We start from the raw sequence: 20,743 nt of genomic DNA on the forward strand, positions 1-20,743 counted from the left end.
ACTTTCCTTAACATACTTTTTATGGTTTTATTTAAACGTTCTACTAGACCTTTAGTCTGAGGATGATAAACAGATGTTGAATCTGGAGAAGCTTACACAACTCTTTCATAACTTTGACATAAAAGGAGTACCCTTGTCAGTCAAAATTTCTTTAGGAATACCCACCCTGCTAAACATTAGCATTAGTTATTTTGCTATTAACTTAGCAGATGCATTTCATAATGGTACTGCCTCTGGATATTTCATGGCATAGTCTAAAATCACCAGTAAATATTGGTGCCCCTTACGGATTTTACCAGGGGACCTACCAAGTTCATAGCAAATCTTTAAAATGACACCTCTTTTATAGGTAAAGGTACTAGAGGACTACGGTATGCCTTAAAAAGGGGCTGTACACTGACACTCAGTGCAAGATGAGCAATATTCAGATATTGAAGCAAAAACCCCAGGCCAATAAAACTTTTGTAAAACTCTCTTTTTTTTTTTTTTGCCTGATTTAGCACTGTGTGTCTAAAAGGTTGATAAACTAGCAGCTGTTTTAACATGTCAGGGCCCTTTCTTTAAATAAAATAATCTACAACCTCCCTCAAAATATGGATTAGAAAGTAACTTATCTAGCTCTATCGGAGGGTCATTAGAAACCTTAATATTCTTTCTAGCTTCCACCAGAGAGGGGTCTTCCCAATGAGCTTTTCTAAAATTAGCAGGACAGACATCTAGCTCCGGTATTCTACTGTCATGTTACTTATTGTCACATGGTTCATCACTACTTTGTCACGCCGCACCGCTCTAGCCATTGCTAGGGGCGCGGCGTCTCTTTCCCTGCTCGTTGCCAGAGGCTGTGTCGGATACGGATGTGTGCAGTGCTGACGTCATCGCCGCATGGTCCTCTTTCTCAGATGCCGGTCTGGATTCCTGTGGCGCGAATCCTGTGCCTATGTAAGTCCCTCAATAACGATCTATCACTGTCCAAGTATAGGTGTTAGTTTGTGTGCTCCTGGGTGTGATAGTTCGTTACTTCAGTATTGCCTTAATGTGTTTGAACCCTGCCTGTGTGACTATTCTGCCTGTTTAACCCCTGAATTGCTGGATTGATATTCTGCTGCTGAACCCTGCCTGTCTGACTACTTTGCTTATTAACCCCTGTTGTTCTGGATTGCCTCTTTGTTGCCGAACCCTGCATGCCTGACCATTCTAGTGGTGTGCCCTTGGACTGCTTTGCTGTTGTCAAACCCTGCCTGCCTGACCATTCTAGTGGTTTGTCCTTGGACTGCTCTGCCATTGCACCTAGGGACTGTCCTGCCTGTGGTGAGTGCCGCCTTCCTCATCTTTCTAACTTTCTCTGCTCTGGGATATTCCCTATCATTCCAGCTCGACGCCGGGATAAAAAGATTACTGGCTGAGTTCGGTCTGATAGAGGAGTATCCCACAAGCATTACATACTTTGTTCTGTAGCTTCTCCCACTAAAGCGGGCACATGGTACAATATTTCTCAGAGGTTCCCCATAAATCTTCAAAATTAGGAAAATCGCTTCCCAATACTATTTCATGGGCTAGATTATCTACCACACCAGCTCTGTAATTCATAAAACCAAAGGGACTTTTAATCTCAACTATTGCTGTGGGATATTCACGTTTGTCCCCATGAACACAAATTATACAATTTTTCTGATATTTATCAATTTCTGATTCAGGCACAAGGATTTTTGCTACCAGTGTAGCCATATTACCTCAATCTAAAAATGCTTTTACAGTTTTACCATTCACAATCACATAACATATTTGGGAATTTTGACAACATTTTGTAATAGCAGATTACTACCCAGTAATCACTACCTTGATATGTGAGCGAATACAGGCAGCCCCAGGGAAAGACTGTGTTTAGACAAACCAGGGAGTCACATTCTATTATAAAGAGAAAGGGTTCCAATCCACACACACACATATATATACAGGTGGCCCTCGTTTTACAACGGTTCAATTTACACTGTTTCAGAATAACAACCTTTTTTTCAGTCATGTGACTGCTATTGAAAAGCATTGAGAAGCAGTGCATTTATTAAAATAGCCAGTAGGTGGAGCTGTCCGCTTGTGTTGCAGCAAAGCCAAGCAAGCTGAAATTAATCAGTTTAACCAGACCTGAGCTACCGAGCAGTTTTCAAAGGAACAAGATCTTCCTGTCTATAAATCAGTCCAGATTGGAATGCATATAAAGAACTGTTTGCAGAAAAATGCAAGTGAAGTCTGTGTTGTGTGATTATTTTATTAGGTTTATAATGCAGTTTAGCAAATGTTTTTGTTCATTTAACTTAGTTTAATTATATATTCTGTGTTGTGTGATTATTTTATTAGGTTTATAATGCTGTTTAGCATTTAAAGTCTTCATTTCAAAGCTTTAAAAATAATGTATTAGGTGTTACTTATGACAATTTTGAGAGGGGCCTGGAACCTAACTCCCTCACTTCCTATTGACTTACATTATAAACTGGGTTTCAATTTACAACGGTTTCGATTTACAACCATTCCTTCTGGAACCTAACCCCGGCGTAAACTGAGGGCTACCTGTATATATATAAATATATATATATATACATATGTATTTATGTGTTTATATGTGTGTATATATGTGTGTATATATATATATATATATATATATACACATATAAATAAATAAATGCATATGTGCACACACACACACACACACCCATATACAGTATATACTGTATATATATATATATATATATATATATATATATATATATATATATATATATATATATATATATATATACATACATACATATACATATTAAGACATGTATATGTATGTATCTTAATGTTAAAGCACTTTGCAGCTCTGGTTGCATTTCCCATGGCCTTCTCCGCAGGGATGGTGATGTTTTTATAATAATTACTTTCTATTTAGGATACAAATGATTAAAACAAAGAACAAAAACAACAGTACACAGTCACATAAATACATACATAATTACAAACTCATTTTGCATACCACACATACTTGTTGGTTGAATTAACACAATGTGGTTTTACCCTTGCAGTGTCAGTAACACCATGGTATTGCATCAACCAACAACCATTTTTACTCACTGCACACACACTCTCACTCTCACATGCCCACTTTAGTTTTAAAAATTAATTAACCCCTTTGTTGAATGGCTAAATAGCTGCTGACCTTGCACTATACCTTTTATTATACTTTTCAAGTTGCTGACTGAATCTTTTTGTTCTGAAGCTGCAACAATTTAATTTTAGTTAAAAGAAAACAAAAATGCAGAGAAATAATCTCTGTGTTTGTAATTAGTTATTAAAAGTTTTTGAGTGCCTATGATCAGTATGCAGTCTGAATACATGTGCTCATAGATAAGGTCTCCACTGCTTACTCTACATTTACATTTGTCTGTTATGAGTTCATTTCTAAGTCTGACAAATAGTATTTATTTTTCTCTTTAGTGACAACTAAATACGACTTTGTCTGAAAAAAACAAACCGCAGCCACAGACCCTTTCCTTCCCCAGCTACCACAGGAGCCACAAGAGCATCAGTGGCTGGCAATCTATTTAGATTGTTTGGGTCATGACGTTCAGCCAGTGTTACATAAACATTACGTGTGACCGACCCACTTAAAAAAGTAGCAGTACCACCAGCATTTCTATGCTGCTACTGTAAAAAAACTACTGGATGTGTCTGTGCCTGCTTGCATTATAAAAACAGAATACACCAACCCCAAAATAAAAAATACAAATTTTAAAAGAAAATAAAGCGTTTTTATTTTCTTTTTTTTTTTTTTTTTTTTTTTATGTTTTAATTTTCGGTAAAGCAAAGAACAGGACTGCTTAACATCAATGCGTTTCAGCTGGAGGCTTTTTTCAAGATGTTGATGTTAAGCAGTCCTGTGCAGCTGGCCAGCTCTCTATGGACACATTGTGAATGAACTACTTTGAACTTTTACCCAATGAAATATATGTGATTTAAACTCAGAGTCTTACACTATCCTGGGCATTAGTGTGGAGGAGAAAAGCAAAGAGACTGAGTGATAAGTGTATATACAACACTGGAAAATTTTACCATTACAAGAATCGTAATTACGGACTGGGTTTGAAAGAACACCGGTAATCTGACTGCTGGATTGGCTATTTGGGCAGACACGTGACGAGAACACGTCAGAGGATTGCCAACGGCTGCCTGAACGCCAACTGCATGCTGCAGGATAGCAGGTTGGAGAAAGCAGTTAGAAAGACATACGCTTTCGGATTCTGGTGAGTAAACCCCTCCAGTCCCTCCGGTCATTCCAGTTCCAGTGAAAACACTTAGATGCTATCCCCTGCACAAATTGAACTGGTCCTAAAGGGAAGCCGAACTGTACTATTTGCAATAAAGGAACAGTGGTGCTTACTACGGTTGCTATTAATTTGGACACTAACACAATTGTATGTCCATCTGAACCAACTATTTTTAGCAGCTTCTCCATTAGACCACACATTATCGTAAGATAATAATATCTTTGCAAATGCAATTTTAACTATATATACGATACGATTGTTTTTTATTTGTAATCATATAAGGTGCACCTTATCGATCATATGTACTGTATGTCTTTTAATATACTATATTAAACTCTTAATAAATTTGTTATATATATATATATGCATGTCAGAGATGATCATTTTAGTTTTTAGGTTTTATTTTATAGTTTTTAGTTTGATTTTATAAGTAATCATTTGGTAGAGCCTTTGAGCGCACTCACAAATCTGTTTTTTTAGCGTTTACATTAACAGTGTGAAATTTGGGATTATCACACTAGTGAGCAGTGTTCCCTCTAAGGCCAGTTTTGTGTGCGGCCTAGCAGTGAAACAGTTAATTAGGTAACCACACCCTGCAATTAGCAAACACTGCACAATGCAGATGGCAAGGTATGGTTCTCTTGTTAACTGTTTCACTGCTGGGCTGCACACAAAACTGTCCTTAGAGGGAACACTGCTAGTGAGTTGCCATTTCTACCTAAAGGGTATACTTGTGTTATGCTAACTTGTGCAAGTGATAAGATATATAATGTGAGTAGATGTACAATCCATTCTTGTGGTTATTGGATATGTTTTGTCCGTTTGTGTCGAATTGAAAGTGTGGCTTCTTTCAGTATATAGACAACTTTTACAGGGAATACGGCCACATTTGTAATTGCCTTTGGTAGGTGTAAGCCAGTTAGTATTGGCTGGAATTTTGTTGTGGAATTTCTGAGTAAACACTTAGAATCCTGGAGCTGCAGTAAAACACTTTTTCTTTATTAATCCATTAAAAGCATACATGAAGACATCAAAAACAAAAGCATGCCCATAGTGTCTTAAGCTTACGCGTTTCGGCTGGTGTGCCGTACTCATAGATCTCTGACCACCACCTCACTAATGGGCTATTTAAGAGGTGTAAAATCAATTGATTCGCTAAGGCTCATGCTCTGATTCTTTTAACTGTTTAGTTGCTGAGCAATTAAACTCACAAGCAAGTATACTACTTTCTCCTAAATTTGAGTTACATTGTATTTGCTCAACTAATAAATAATTGTAAATAGGCTTACAAGTAGAGGTAGGTAACTTAAATCTGTGAAGGAAATATCCACTATTGCCCTAACTGAATCAAAGCTAAGTAATTTTATTTTAGAAAAAAAAAAAAAAAAAAAGTTCCATCATTCACACACTAAAGTTTATTAAATCAAAATTTAACCACACATACACTTAGCAGAAGCTAAAGATTAAAAACACTGCACCTAAGTTGAACTAAGATTTTTAAATTTTAATCTGAAATCAGTATCACTGGTATCAAGCAGCAAAGGATTATAGTAGTAAGCTAAGCCCTTACAATCCGAGGGCTGATTTAAATTTTAACTTTAACAATTTATTAAAGCTGCATTTTTACCAGATCAACTCAGGTGAGCAAGTTAAAAGAAAGGGGAAAGACAAAGCTTATCCCCAGGACCCCTATTATTTCCTTCACAGATTTAAGTTACCTACCTCTACTTGTAAGCCTATTTACAATTATTTATTAGTTGTGTTCTGTCCTTAACTTTAAATCTGTGGCAGGAGATCTCTGTGGTTAGGAGACTATAAAACTCAAATTGGGCCACCTGCCCTTAACCACTGAATCTCTTGTTATACTATACTTTGCCCTACCCCCACCCTCTCACTCTAAACATTGTATTTGCTGTCTGTAATTAACATGTATCCACTGCACACGATTCACTAACATATTAAATTATTAAATAAATGACATTGAAACAATTTTAACATTATTAACATTTTTAGCAAAACACCCACCTACTTTATGTGATGCCTGTAACTTAACCATTTACATCTACATGAAAACTTAATAATGCAAAGAAAGTAATATGTATAGATAAGTAGGCTAGTAATACTGAATGATATGTGAAATTCTAATATTAAGGGTAAAGGAAGTAGATTCTAATCTATTACACGCATCATTCTCTACATTGCCTTTGTAGCCTGTTACTAATATTACTACTGCTCACCCTGACCACTATTCTCCTAAATAGCTTGTATATAATGCTCATCTATCAATTTGCCTATCACTATCTGATTTGGATAAGGTAACATTAAAACTTGCATCAAAAATTAGCTTTTAAAAGTCTACTCCCAAAGTTCAATGTAATTGGACATATGGATTCAAATTAAACGTTCAGACCAGAGATTCCAAAATTATGAAAAATCTAAACTTCATTTGTTCAATAGTTGGACATTCCTGAACGTTAATTATGACCTGAAAAACTTTGTAACAGTGTTGAAATCATATGTCCAAAAGGACTTATTATTGTCCCCCATCAGGTCACTCATTCATATCAAGACTTAATTCCAAAAGTTAATAAGATCGAAGGACGAATTAAGACCCTTCGGGTATCTGGTCTGAAGGTGGAAAATCCAGAACACCTCTCTTTTTGCTAGCACCTGATCTCTATCACCCCCTCTCTTTCTGGTATTGACTATTTCAATGATGGTCCATTTGAAACTATCCACCTGTCTATTGTGTACCAATTTAAAATGCTGCACCATGGGGGTGGTCAGATCCCCACTTTTTATGTCTGAAAGGTGTTCCCTAATACGTTCACGTGTCTCGCGTGTTGTCATACCTACGTACTGTAGGTGACAATCCTCACACCCTGCCAAGTAGATAGTATATTTACTTCTACAGTTCATGCACCTGTTATGTCTATAAGTTTTGTTGGTCACTTCACTCTTAAAGCCTTCACCTGTTCTGACATGTTCACATGCCTTACAGGAATTGTTGTGACACCTATACACCCCTTTAAAACGTAACCATGAACTCTGATCATCTCTTTGAGATTCTTTAAGCTGTGTGGGTGCCAAGATATTGCCCAGGGAAACTCCCTTCCTGAAGGAACATTTACATCCTTCTCTTACTGTTTTCTCTAAAGTACCATCCACTGCCAGAAATCTAAAATTTCTTTGGATAATATTGCAAATTTGGTGATATTGCATACTATAGTCAGTGGTGAAAAAAAATCCTTCACTGTTTTGTTTTTTGGCTTCAGATTTCTCTAGCAACCTTTTTCTGTCAACATTGTCGACTTCCTGTCTTGTCTGGTTCACAGTATGGCGTTTATAGCCTCTACTAAATAAACGTTCAGACAACTGGTTAGCGTGTATCTCATATCTCTGAGGGTCACTGCAGTTCCTCTTAAGTCTTGTGAATTGTCCCTTTGCCACAGACTTAAAGACTTGTTTGGGATGACTGCTCCTTGCATGGAGGAGAGTATTGCCTGTTATGGGTTTTCTATAGACTTCAGTTTCAATACCTGCATTCAGAATTTCTGAGTAACCTTGCCACGTATGGTTGGTGCTCTCTTTGCCACAAATTTGATGTTTTTTTCTAATTTGTTTCTTAGGGCCACATCTCCATTAAGGACTGGTAGATATTTTTTTATAATTTTGATGATGCTGTAAAATTGGTTACTAAATTGGGTTATGAAGCATATGTTTTCTCTGGGTATTGATGTTGTGTCATGGATAATTGGTGTTTTTTTTTTTTACGTTGTGTGCTCTTGTAAAGAAGTGTCTCCCTACTTTGAAATATACCCTATCCCTTTTTAACAATTTTAAAACATATTTATCAATATTAAAGGGACAGTCGACCCAAAAAATGTTACTGTTTAAAAAGATAGATAATCCCTTTATTATCCATTCCCCAGTTTTGCACAGCCAACACTGTTATATTAATATACGTTTTACTTCTGTGATACTGATTACCGTGTATCTAACCTCTGCAGACTGCCCCTTTATCTTAATGTCATTTACAACCTTATATTTTAGCCAATTAGTACTGATTCATAAATAACTCCACAGGATTTAGCACAATCTTATCTATATGGCACACATGAACTATCACTGTCTGGCTGTGAAAAGCTAATAAAATTCACTGAGATAAGAGGCGACCTGCAGATGCTTAGAATCAGTCACAAATATAGAGGTTTAAAGGTTATAAAGTTTATTAATATAACAATTTTTTGTGCAAAGCTGGGGAATTGGTAGTAAAGGCTTTATCTATCTTTTTAAACAATAAAAAAATTAAGTAGACTGTCCCTTTAAAATGACATATTTTTATTAAAAGTGTATATATGTGTGTAATTCTTTATTTTAAAGAGTTTTGCTGTGTTTTGTGCAACGTTTTCTAAACCCTTACAGTTTACTTCAGGTCTGAAGTTGTGCTAAATATTCTAGTGCAGTTTCGGCTTTTGTCCATGCGCAAACTATAACTTTCAACTTGTTATATCAGTGCAAATTAGCGCTGTTGTGATATACATTGAAAGTATAGGCTGCAACTGGAGCAAAGTTGGGCGCGTTTACCCTTTTCTGGTTAACATGCTTTACCATTGCTTTGTAATATAAAAGTTGTGCACTTATGGTAGTGCAGTCAAGCAAAGTTGGTTTATTGCGCACCATCATTATTACGCCACTTATAGTCTATCCTTATATTGGTTTTTGCCTCTTGTCTGTTCAGGATTTTACTCTAGGGCCCACAGTTGTACGAGTCCTAACTCAGGAGAAGCTGCCACAATATTTATTAGAAATTGCTTCTGTGATTGAAAATCTATATTGGAGAAATAAGACTGCATAGTAGTGAAGGTTGCAGCTCTTTATATAGATACAAAGTTATCATGCATGATTTCTGTCTGGCAATTCTTCTAAGTGCACTAGATACTCCTTTTCTCTTTGAAGTATTTATATTTTTCTTTTGGAGTGTGTAATATTGTAATGCAGTGTTATACATATATGTTAAACATTTGTATTAAAAATCAAACATTATGGGGAGGCGGAGCCAACTGCTGAAGCAGCCAGACATATTCCTGTGAAGCTCCTGGCTTATAGACTTAAAATGTTGGATTAATTCACTAATATAAGTTTGGATTTCCTACTACAATTCCCAAGACCTAATACACTTCTTTACAATACTAAAAGAAACAGAGAAACATCATCTTGAGGCTATGCTACCAGCCTAAGCTAACGCCATGTGGTAAGCGTCACCATTTAACATACTGGGCACCTTTTACATTGGTGAGCTGTATAAACCACAGCCCTAGGCCGCTGCATAACATCCCCACTAGGTCTCCAGGTTAAAATAGCAGTTATTAATACTGCATACCTAAGAGTAGAATCGGAGCTACAGTTAAGTTCTTAAACGCTATACACATAGAAGCTAACTCACTGAGATCTACAGAAAGTGCTCATCCTCAAATAGCAGTACCAGTATGGAGGCATTGGGGGGCTGGGAATAATGTACCCAAAAGCTTATTGATTTGCACTTCCAGAGTCTAAATAGAAGCTTTACATCCCTACTATCCTTCCTGACGCAGTCACCAAAAAAAGGCGCTGATATTTCTAATCCTGAGCAGGGCGATAGAATTTGCATTATACCAGTACTCACAGCCCAGAAGAACCCTGACATTCTCTCAGGCAGGTCTGTGCTGAGTTCCCTGCACTCCGAGTTTGGGCGAACATCAGACACTAGCTATTTGCTATTTGGGGACCTAGCAGTTGATCCGGTGGCTGGGGAGGAGCTGGGCTCTGATAAGTTTCCCATACAAGCCAACACACCATTTACAGTATCCTATCACACTCGGCATACTCCCTTTCACAAAGCCTGTCATCCAGAGACTGCTTCAAATTTGACTGCCCCTGAATGTGGAGATTGCTTCACGGTGACAGCCCTGTGAAAATGCACTACGTAATGGGAGCTGCTAACCACAAGGAGAGAATACAGCCTCATCTGGATCAGGAATGTAGTCTTAGTAGCTGCAGACCTTTACACACTACAGGGATGTATTTATTTGTTAACTATAGACGGGGCTCTATTGGAACTCGGTTTCTCCTGTTTGAAAGATCACTATTGGGTCATACATTGTTCCTGAACTATTATGAATTAAGATAAGTATAAGTAATCATTTCCATAGGCAGCCCTGATGCAGAATCATACTCAATGCCCTGGCTTTTGTACCCTTTTTTCAATCCTTGCTTCTATTTAAGGTGTCCTTATATCTTTTAGAGTGATCTGCTCCTAGTAGTAGATATGTACTAATTGCACAGGTTCATACAAAATGAACAACCAAATTATTTATATCATCTAACTCCTAACCTAACTGTATGAGCAGCCCTGAAATCGCTAAGATATAATGTCTATAATTGTACAGCTGTCAATCTGCAGGTCCTTTATGTTTCCTATGGGGGGATAGCTTGTGTCATCTCATTATTTCATACACAGATATGTAGTTGTTTCAGAGGCGTTCTTACCTTAAATATATAATTGCAGAGTCACCTTTCTTCTTTTTGGTCACTTAGAATTTTTGTCTAGACTGGTCTTCCCTGAGGGATCGGATACTGCCTATACTATACTTTCCTCCATAGCATGGAGCCTCAGATAATTTATCTACAGATAATATTGTAGTACAGCATGTAAATCGTTTCACTATAATAAAGAGTTAGGCAAGGAGATCTAAGATATCTGTATTTACCTATTCTATTACAAGTTGTGCAAAACCTATACTTTAGTTATACCACTGATGCTGAATGCAGACACCTTCCAACCAATATAATTTAATTTCTTCCGTACTTTACCGTACGTCCCAGTGGATCATGCTCATCGTTATGATAGTAATGTAAATAAGTGGCCCAGTGTTACTTTAGGCAGCACGACAATATTATTAGATTTCAGATACACATTTAGCTCCACAATACTCTCTCTCCCCCCTTTAAGGCATAAAAGAATATTGGGGCCAAAAAGTGACCCCTTTAGTGAGGGGGGACTTCATCTATTTTCTTGTTAATTACTCAAAAATGAGGTTTCATCTCTATGTGTTCATCACTATAATCAGCAAAAGTGTGTTTACTATTATTACTTTATATGTTTTATAATATATATACAGTGGGACAAAAAAGTATTTAGTCAGCCACCAATTGTGCAAGTTCTCCCACTTAAGAAGATGAGAGAGGCCTGTAATTTTCATCATAGGTATACCTCAACTATGAGAGACAAAATGTGGAAACAAATCCAGACAATCACATTGTCTGATTTGGAAATAATTTATTTGCATATTATGGTGGAAAATAAGTATTTGGTCACCTACAAACAAGCAAGATTTCTGGCTCTCACAGACTTGTAGCTTCTTCTTTAAGAGGCTCCTCTTTTCTCCACTCATTACCTGTATTAATGGCACCTCTCTGAACTTGTTATCAGTATAAAAGAAACCTGTCCATAACAGTCACACTCCAAACTCCACTATGGTTAAGACCAAAAGAGCTGTCGAATGTCACCAGAAACAAAATTGTAGACCTGCACCAGGCAGGGAAGACTGAATCTGCAATAGGCAAGCAGCCTGGTGTGAAGAAATCAACTGTGGGAGCAATAATTAGAAAATGAAAGACATACAAGACCACTGATAATCTCCCTCGATCTGGGGCTCCACGCAAGATCTCACCCTGTGGGGTCAAAATGATCACAAGAACGGTGAGTAAACATCCCAGAACCACATGGGGGGACCTAGTGAATGACCTGCAGAGAGCTGGGACCAACATAACAAAGGCTACCATCAGTATCACACTACGCCGCCAGAGACTCAGATCCTGCAGTGCCAGACGTGTCCCCCTGCTTAAGCCAGTACATGTCCGGGCCCGTCCGAAGTATGCTAGAGAGCATTTGGATGATCCAGAAGTGGATTGGGAGAATGTCATATGGTCAGAGGAAACCAAAGTAGAACTGTTTGGTAGAAACACAACTCGTCGTGTTTGGAGGAGAGAGAATGCTGAGTTGCAACCAAAGAACACCATACCTACTGTGAAGCATGGGGGTGGCAACATCATGCTTTGGGGCTGTTTCTCTGCAAAGGGAACAGGATGACTGATCCGTGTACATGAAATAATGAATGGGGCCATGTATCGTGAGATTTTGAGTGCAAACCTCCTTCCATCAGCAAGGGCATTGAAGATGAAACGTGGCTGGGTCTTTTAGCATGATAATGATCCCAAACACACCACCCGGGCAACAAAGGAGTGGCTTCGTAAGAAGCATTTCAAGGTCCTGGAGTGGCCTAGCCAGTCTCCAGATCTCAACCCATAGAAAACCTTTGGAGGGAGTTGAAAGTCTGTTTTGCCCAGCGACAGCCCCAAAACATAACTGCTCTAGAGGAGATCTGCATGCAGGAATGGGCCAACATACCAGCAACAGTGTGTGACAACCTTGTGAAGACTTACAGAAAACGTTTGACCTCTGTCATTGCCAACAAAGGATATATAACAAAGTATTGAGATGAACTTTTGATATTGACCAAATACTTATTTTCCACCATAATATGCAAATAAATTATTTCCAAATCAGACAATGTGATTGTCTGGATTTGTTTCCACATTTTGTCTCTCATAGTTGACGTATACCTATGATGAAAATTGCAGGCCTCTCTCATCTTCTTAAGTGGGAGAACTTGCACAATTGGTGGCTGACTAAATACTTTTTTGCCCCACTGTATATATATATATATATATATATATATAAATATATATATATATATATATATATATATATATATATATATATATATATATATACTACCAGGATAGCTAGATCAGGCTCCTATATTTAATGTTGGTTATCTATGCGTTACAGTAAGATAAGGAGTAGAGTTTGTCATACATATATAATTTACTAAACTACATTTTACTTAATATGTTTTCAGTTACACTGTTTTCTTAAGTGGCATTTTATATTCCGTTATCCTGCTGTAAATGTGAATGAACATTTATATTATGTTGTACTCTCTAAATACCTTAATAAAAGATTTTAAAAAATCAAACATTATTTGTATATAGTTATAAACTTCTAAATGATAGAAATGTATTATCTTATAAGAGATGTTTCCTCTTCAGATGGCTGCAGGCTGAGGTCTTATATAGAAATAAGATGTGAGGACACTGACAGAGGCTGGACATACAGTTAAAATATCTATAGGCTTTACAAACACACACAGTTTACATGACAGCAGGTAGAGGCTGGACACAGATCAAATGGCGGCAGATAGAGGCAGGACACACAGTTAAAATTGCTGCAGACAGAGGTTTGAAAGATACTTTAGATGGTATCAAATAGACAGTGGACATAGAGTTCAAATGGCTGCAAGCAGAGCCTGGACACAGTCAAAATGTCTATAAGCTGGGATACAGAGGTTTGAAAAACACTTTAGATGTCATCTGGACATACAGTTAAAATATCTGTAGACTTTACCTGGACATACAGTTTAAATGCCTGCAGACAGAGGCTGGACATATAGTTCAAATGTCTACAGACAGAAGCAGGACACACAGTTCAAATGCCTGCAGACAGAGGCTGGACACACAAATCAAATGCCTGCAGACAGAAGCTGGACACAGTTCAAATGCCTGCAGACAGAAGCAGGACACACAATTCAAATGCCTACAGACAGAAGCTGGACACAGTTCAAATGCCTGCAGACAGAAGCTGGGCACACAGTTCAAATGTTTGCAGACAGAAGATGGACATGGAATTCAAATGCCTGCCGACAGAGGCTAGACAGCACATTTACAGCACATACTGCACCTTTTCTGTTACTGCACACACAGCACCCTCAGAGCACAGACTGTACCTTCACTGTCACTGCACGTACAGCATCTTCATTGTATACATTTCACTTTTATTGTCAGTACACAACCCTCTCTCTGAACACACAATACCTACATTGTTACTACATAATCACATTCTGTGTGTTTTCACACACACACACACATATATATATATATATATATATATATATATATATACAGTATCGCACAAAAGTGAATACACCCCTCACATTTTTGTAAATATTTTATTATATCTTTTCATGTGACAACACAGAAGAAATGACACTTTGCTACAAAATAACTCAACACACAGCCATTAATGTATAAACCATTGGCAACAAAAGTGAGTACACCCCTAAGTGGAAATGTCAAAATTGGGCCCAATTAGCCATTTTCCCTCCCTGGTGTCATGTGACTCGTTAGTGCTACAAGGTCTTAGGTGTGAATGGGCAGCAGGTGTGTTAAATTTGGTGTTATCGCTCTCACACTCTCTCATACTGGTCACTGGAAGTTCAACATGGCATCCTTATCTGAGGATCTGAAAAAAAGAATTGTTGCTCTACATAAAGATGGCCTAGGCTATAAGAAGATTGCCAAGACCCTGAAACTGAGGTGCAGCATGGTGGGCAAAACCATACAGCGGTTTCACAGGACAGGTTCCACTCAGAACAGGCCTCACCATGGTCGAGCAAAGAAGTTGAGTGCTTGTGTTCAGCGTCATATCCAGAGGTTGTGTTTGGGAAATAGAAGTATGAGTGCTGCCAGCATTGCTTCAGAGGTTGAAGGGGTGGGGGGTCAGCCCGTCAGTGCTCAGACCACACTGCATCAAATTGGTCTGCATGGCTGTTATCCCAGAAGGAAGTCTCTTCTAAAGATGATGCACAAGAAAGCCCGCAAACAGTTTGCTGAAGACAAGCAGAATAAGGACATGGATTACTGGATCCATGTTCTCTGGTCCGATGAGAACAATATAAACTTATTTGGTTCAGATGGTGTCAAGCGTGTGTGGCGGCAACCAGATGAGGAGTACAAAGAGTGTGTCTTGACTACAGTCAAGCATTGTAGAGGGAGTGTCATGGTCTGGACCTGCATGAGTGCTGCCGGCACTGGGGAGCTACAGTTTACTGAGGGAACAATGAATGCCAACATGTACTGTGACATATGGAAGCAGAGCATGATCCCCTCCCTTCAGAGACTAGGCCGCAGGGCAGTATTCCAACATGATGACCCCAAACACACCTCCAAGGTGACCACTGCCTTGCTAAAGAAGCTGAGGGTAAAGGTGATGGACTGGCCAAGCATGTCTCCAGATCTAAACCCTATTGAGCATCTGTGGGGCATCTTTAAATGGAAGGTGGGGGAGCACAAGGTCTCTAATATCCACCAGCTCTGTGATGTTGTCATGGAGGAGTGGAAGAGGAAGAGTGGAAGAGGACTCCAGTGGCAACCTGTGAAGCTCTGGTGAACTCCATGCCCAAGAGGGTTAAGGCAGTGCTGGAAATAATGGGGGCCACACAAAATATTGACACTTTTGGCCCAATTTGTGGGTTGAGTTATTTTGAGGGGACCGCAAATTTACACTGTTATACAGGCTGTAAACTCCCTACTTTACATTGTAGCAAAGTGTAATTTCTTCAGTGTTGTCACATGAAAATATATAATAAAATATTTACAAAAATGTGAGGGGTGTACTCACTTTTGTGAGATACTATATATATATATATATATATATATATATATATATATATATATATATATATATATATATATATATATATATATACAGTATGTGTGTGTGTATGTGTGTGCACTTGATCTTAGAATGACATCTTTGCAATACATTAAATGTTTAACTATTACCTTTTGATGAGAAACAGGTTTTGCCTGTTCCCAAATCAACAGTAAAAACAACAACATATATTAATTGTCTGCATTGTTCTCAGAACCTTCATATGTGATATATTTTTTATCTACTCATCTAATGCTGGGGTAGCAATGGGAACGTTGCGCTCAGGAGCAATGAAGGAAGGAGATGTTATTGGATTCATCACAATATCTACAGGAAGAATTACAGGTAAGGACATTTAAAACAGTAAAGATAAACAATTTGGTATAAACAAAAGTACCCAAAAGACATCTCTAACCAAGTAATTCTCAGTTTGTAAGACATAATTTGAAATGTACCATTCTTATGTTAAACATAAGGCTAAACTATATTGTGATAGGTTTGCTTATTTACGTTATTTTATAAGAGTGAAAGTTTAATCAGTTTAATAGATACTACTAGAAGTTTATAAATCACACATAGTTAATTGGTAGGGTTTTTTTTTTTTTACAACTGAAGAGTACTAATAGCTTAGACAGGCTTCTTTTTCATACTTTATTTTGAAATGAACATTGGATAAGTAATTAGGGGGAGACTAACAATGCACTTTCTTTGTTGAAAAGCATACCTAGGTAGGCTCAGAAGCAGCAATGCTATTCTAGCAGCTAGCTGCTTATTGGTGGCCACTCATATATGCCACTTGATATTGGCTCAGCCAATGAGGCCTATTTATCAAAGGTGTGTCGGACCTGATCCGACCGTGCGGATCAGGTCCGACAGACGCCGCTGAATGCGGAGAGCAATACGCTCTCCGTATTCAGCATTGCACCAGCAGCTCTTGTGAGCTGCTGGTCCAACGCCGCCTCCTGCAGATTTGTCGCCAATCGGCCGCCAGCAGGGGGTGTCAATCAACCCGATCGTACTTGATCGGGTTGAATTGTGGTGATCTCTGTCCGCCTGTTCAGAGCAGGCGGACAGGGTTATGGAGCAGCGGTCTTTAGACGGGCCCACAAGCTTCATACGGTGCTTGATAAATGGACCTCAATGTGTTTAACTAGCTTCCAGTAGTGCATTGCTGCTTCTTCAACAAAGAATACCAAGAGAATGAAGCAAATTTGATAATATAAATGAATTGGAAAGTTGTTTAAAATTGTATACTCTATCTGAATAATGAAATTAAACATTTGGATTCATGCCCCTTTAAATAGGTATGTGATCTGATATGTTGATTTGTATAAATGTTTGCTTTGCAAATACTATAAAGACATTCAGTTTCTAAATTTAAAAAAGCAATGAAGCGACTGGGGATAGAAAATAGAGCAGAGGATGACCATAAAAATATACAATACAGAAAAAATGTATTAGAGTTAATGAATAATTAGAGATGAAACATTTTGAAAACTCTGCATCTTGCATCAGAACAACTTTTAGTTCATGTTCTACAAGTTCCTAAAGCCAGTTGATTTAGCAATGATTAGTTTTGTTCTTCTATTCTAATTTAATATCTCTTCTGATTGTTTGGGCATGTGTGATCCTAACAGAAAAACATCAGTACTAATCAGCACTCCACAGAGAATTTTAATCCTAATAAATCCTTATTTTTTTCTTAGAAATGCTTAGCTATACCAGGTGGTGAGTTTATATGACAATTTATTCCATACTAGCAATTCAGATTGCACTATTAGTAAATTCTATCTCTAGGATGTAAAAATAAAAGTAACCAAATCCAAAAAATCAAAGCAGGGGAGACCTCAAAAAATTCCTTCCCTCATTAATAAGCCATATTGGACTAGATTACCAGTGGCCCGCTATTTAGCACTCCTGCATGCGCGTATTACAGGTTGAAAGTAAAAAGTTTGCGCACAAGTGCTTGTCCAGCAAAAAAGCTGAACTTCTAATATTGGGAATGCGTTAACATATTCCCTAGGGTTGCCACTCGTCCCTTAAAATACAGAACACTTATAAGTTACACATGCTGCAGGGTGTGCAGGGAGGAATATGAATAGAGCTGTCCAGAAACACAATACATGTTCCTCCCTGCACACCCTGCAGCATGTGTAACTCATAAGTGTCCAGGAAAACATGACTGAGGTGGCAACTCTAATATTCCCCCATGGACTTAAATTGAGAGTGAAAAGTGGAAAAACACATAAATACATATGTACACACATATTAACACATACAGTATATATATATATATATATATATATATATATATATATATATATATATATATATATATATATATATATATATACATATTTAGATATGTGTATGCATGTATCTCAATGTTAAAGCCTACTAAATGCCTTTTTATGAGACCTCATATCTTTGAGCCCTTATAACTTTTTTATGCAATTTTTCAAATCATTTTATTAGACAGTGTTATTATGAGTGTAATTGTTAACCAAAGCTCTAAAGTTACACTAACACGACGTGCGTTAAATTAAATTGCTCTCAAGTGAACGAGTTTACTTTCAAGTCGTAATACATGCGCTACTTCTTAGTGAAAAGAGCCCTGATAAACTCCTTATTGCTTGCTTGTTAGGGCACCACTTGTAATCTAGCCCATTGTGGGATGTTCTTTACCTCTTATATTTTATGATGAGGGTATTAAGGTGTTACCAGGGATCTGGATGATCAATGGAATGTTTGCCATTCAGGGGTATTAAAGGGAAATGCTACCTATATGTTAAATCACTTGAAAGTGATGTAGCATAACTGTAGAAAGCTGAGAAGAAAAGATCATATTAACATCTCTATGTAAAAAAGAGCAGGTATTTACCTCAAGATTTCTTTAACTCAGAAGAGTAAGTGCTCTGTGAACTGTTAGCTGACATCTGCCTTCATATGAAACCAGCAAAGAAGAACACTCAGGTGGCACACAAAATATGGCAGGTGTGCCTTTATTAAGCTGAGCAACGTTTCGGGGCTCCTGCCCCTTTATCAAGCTAACAAACAATGAGACATATCAAACATTTATGTATACAGGTAACCAATCACAGAGCCATGGGGAGGGGTCAAAACAGGAAGTAAGATCACACATGACCTAATATGCATATTTATCACTCATCATTAACCCCTACACTCCTGATGAGAAAAAGTCACCGAATTAAAAACAAGTGCAGCAAGTTGCTATATATACTATACAATTAAATCTAAAGCATACATTATTAATGTCATACTGGTTAGGTAGTTTAAACTAAACCAAATTGAGCTATATAGTCAACTAGGGCCTCAAACTAGTGTCAAATAAAAGGAAGTAAATCAAATTCCCTGTTAAGCCCCTTGGGGTGCATAGTGTCTAGTTTCCAAATCCATCTGGCTTCCCTATAGAGAAGATCTTTAACTCTATCGCCCCCTCTGATACATCTAGGGGCATGATCAATTACCATATATCTAAGTTGGTTAATTTGGTGGCCTTTCTCTATAAATTGTGCTGGCACTGGAAGGTTGGCTGTTTTCTCATTTCTAATGGTGGATTTCTGTTGGCATATGTGGTACTTGACCCTTTGGGTCGTCTCGCCTACATATAACAGGCCACACGGGCACTTTAACGCATAAACAACATGTGTAGAGTTACATGTGTAGTATCCTTTAATCAAATTTTTTTTTACCAGTATATGGATGAGAAATACTGCCCCCTTTAATGACATTGCTACACTGGCCACATCCCAAGCAGTGAAATGTACCATCCTTGGGTTTCTCAAGAAATCTATGCCCCCCTCTGCTCTCAGGGTCTGAGTTGGGCATAGCTTTAACCAATCTTTTACCTATGGCATTGCCCCTACTGTAGGCCGCTCTTGGGATAGTTTGGAATTCTTCTATTTGAGGGCAAGCTTCCTTCAATAAAGGCCAATTTTTCTTAATAATATTAAAAACTTTTTGGCTCATGGCATTATATGAGGTAACACAATTCATTCTTTTAGTTACAGTTGTAGTGTACGTCTTAGGGGGACCCTTAATGGATTTCTCCACTTCATCTAGTTTCTGACTGCCATATCTCCTCTTGATAAATTTATTCTTCATTTCAACTGATCTAACCTGTCTCATCATGGGATCTGAGACTATTCTGTCCACCCTAATCAATTGGGATTTAGGGACACTGTCAAATACTTTAGAGGGATGAAAACTTTTGTGATGCAACAAAGTGTTGTGGTCTGTAGTTTTTACAAACAAGTCTGTAATGAGAGAATCATTTTGCTTAGGAGCCTTTCACCTAGATTACGAGTTTTGCGTTAGAGGCTGTGCGGTGCTAACAAGCAGTTTTGTCTCACCGCTCACTTACCTACAGCACTGGTGTTACGAGTTTTCTGAAACCCGTCGTTAAAAAGGCAAGAAGTGAGCGTTGAGCAAAATTTTGCTCAATACCAGCGCTGCTTAAGTCAGCGGTTAGCTGGTCGTACATGCTCGTGCATGATTTCCCCATAGGAATCAACGGGGAGAGCCGCCTGAAAAAAGTCTAACACCTGCAAAAAAGCAGCGTAAAACTCCTTAACGCAGCCCCATTGATTCCTATGGGGAAATAAAAGTTATGTCTACACCTAACACCCTAACATGAACCCCGAGTCTAAACACCCCTAATCTTACACTTATTAACCCTAATCTGCCGCCCCCGACATCGCCGACACATACATTATACTATTAACCCCTAATCTGCCGCTCCGGACACCGCCGCCACCTACATTATATGTATTAACCCCTAATCTGCTGCCCTCAACATCGCGGACACCTACATACTATTTATTAAAGC

Source organism: Bombina bombina, chromosome 1, assembly GCF_027579735.1.
Source record: "Bombina bombina isolate aBomBom1 chromosome 1, aBomBom1.pri, whole genome shotgun sequence".
Taxonomy (NCBI): Eukaryota; Metazoa; Chordata; class Amphibia; order Anura; family Bombinatoridae; genus Bombina; species Bombina bombina.